The sequence below is a fragment of the Myotis brandtii genome, unplaced genomic scaffold, assembly GCF_000412655.1.
Source record: "Myotis brandtii unplaced genomic scaffold, ASM41265v1 scaffold1306, whole genome shotgun sequence".
Lineage (NCBI taxonomy): Eukaryota > Metazoa > Chordata > Mammalia > Chiroptera > Vespertilionidae > Myotis > Myotis brandtii.
The window spans coordinates 169,595-171,966 of record NW_005354619.1 but is presented as its reverse complement, the minus strand read 5'-3'; positions in this window follow the sequence as shown (position 1 = coordinate 171,966).

Genomic DNA, 2,372 nt, shown 5'->3' with positions numbered 1-2,372 from the left:
GGAACATCCGGGAGGGCCTGTACTTGCGGCCCGGCTACTCCACGCGGGGGCCTGAGCGAGACAGTGGAAACGGGAAGCTTTGGTGATGGAGCTGGGAGCCCGCCCAGTGGATAGTGGCGCGGGGGCGGGGAGGGAGCTGGTGGAGGGGTGCCCGGGATTTCGGTTTGCAATTGAGACTCCAAGGGGCCTACTCCCGAGGGCCAGTCCCCCCGGAAGCCACAGCAAGAGCAGCAGGAAGTTCCGGCCATTCCAGCCAGGCCCTTCAGGGAGGCCACCGCCCTGGCTGATGGGAAGTGTGGCCATTTGTCTCAGGCTGAGAGGAATTGGGCCCCCTCCAGAGTCCCCAGGGCCTCAGTTTATCCTGTGGACAGTTTCTTAAATGCCCGAGGTGGAGACACAGACTACAGAGGGTGGTTACCAGAGAGAAAGCAGGGAGGAGGGAATGAAGAGGGTCACGTGGGTCAAGTATGTGCTGTCCGAGGGAGACTAGATTTTGGGGTGCTGAGTGCACAACCCAAATACAGATGATGTGGTAATAGAATTGTCCTCTTGAAGCTTAGGCAATGTTAGTAACCAGAGCCAGCCCAATAAATTAGAAAGAAAGGAAGAAGGAATGAGAACTGGTGTGACAGACAGTTCACTACTGCTTATTGCTTTGTTTTCACTGGAAATTAAGGTTTTAAACGTTAAGAAATTTAATATGTGTAATTAAAGTAACAGTAATGAAAGCAATAGGAAAAACAACTATGCATACAAGAAAATTAGAATATGTTTTGGCTAAGAACAACAAAAGTGGTATGAGAAATGGAGATGTATTTTTGAGGGAAAGGAAATTAATTTTGTCCTAAAGTGAGGCTGGTTGTTTCAGAATGGGAAGGAGTAAAAACAGTACAGAAATGTGAATATAGAAGGGAAGGTTGTAGAAGGTGAGTGACAAGGGGACCTTGAGAAAGGAAATTTTATATGTGGTCAAGTTGAGTAAGAATACAATCAATTTATTCAAGCAAGAGAATCTATAATAATAAAAGCGTAATATGCTAATTAGACCAGACAGCCGAACAACCTTCCAGAGGTCATTCTGGATGTCCTGGATGACCTTCTAGAAGACCATGCTATGACACCCACTTGCACCAGGCCAGCCAAGGTGGTTGCAATGTGATTGGTCAAGGGTCCAGCCATCGCACCATGATTGCCCTGCAGAGGGAGGACCAGGCTCCTGGCCGGTGGGGTGATCAATTAATTGTGGGGCTCCATGATCACCCCAAGGAGGTAGACCCAGGCCACCGACCAGCGTGCCTTGGCGGTTGGGCAGGGCCTCCCTCTGTGGGGTGATCCATTGAGGAGCCCCAGCCAAGTGGGTGGGGCCTATCTCTTTGGGGTGATCCATCATGGGGTTTCTGGCCTGTGAAAGGGTACAGGCCGGGCTGAGGGACACCCCCCTCCAGTGCATAAATTTCATGCACCGGGCCTCTAGTTTAAATATTAAAAGTAAGCTGAGGCAAAATTAGATTAGGTTCTCTCTCGCTGCTAAAAAGAACAATTGGTCTGCTTCTGCTGCTGTGAAAAGGTTTCTACCTTGAAAAAAAAAGACTCTGTTTTATCAAAATAAGTTTCTGTGTTTCATGCTGTCTTAATCAGATCCTCTATTACTTAAAAAACAACAACAAACACACCATATCTCGTCAATATCAAGAAATCAGTATTGCTAACAATTTTGTAAACTTCTGTATTTGGCTTTGAAATCTTTTGTTGTCACTCTGGTTAAGTGAACAATTAAGTATTGCTTCATAATGATGCACGATTCAGTTTAGTAAATGTCCATACCTTTTGGTACATTTTTACAGACTTTCCAAACTTTAAATTATAAATAGAGTCTTGACCTGGGATTAAGTTTGGGATACTCCAGAGGGATTCCTGGAACACCTAAAAAGTTTTGTTTTCTCTCCTTATATAAGATAAATATTAAAGTTGTTAGGTTTATTTTGGTGTTTTGAAATTATGTGGGAAGCACTGACAAATAAGAAATAACAGGTAGGCCAATATAACTTAGTGGTTGAGCCTTGTCCCAGCAACGAAGAGGTCACTGGTTGATTTCCACGTCAGAGTGTATGCCAGGGTTGTGGGTTCAATCCCCAGTAGGGTGCCTGCAGGAGGCAGCTGATTGATTATGTTTCCCTATGATCAATGTTTTTATCTCTCTCTGCCTTCCTCTCTCGTTAAAAATCAATGAAAACATATTTAAAAATAGAAATAACATTGAGCCTCCTTTATGTTGTATATGTTTGTTTTTATTTTTTTTTAAATATATATTTTATTGATTTCTTACAGAGAGGAAGGGAGAGGGATAGAGAGTCAGAAACATCGATGAGAGA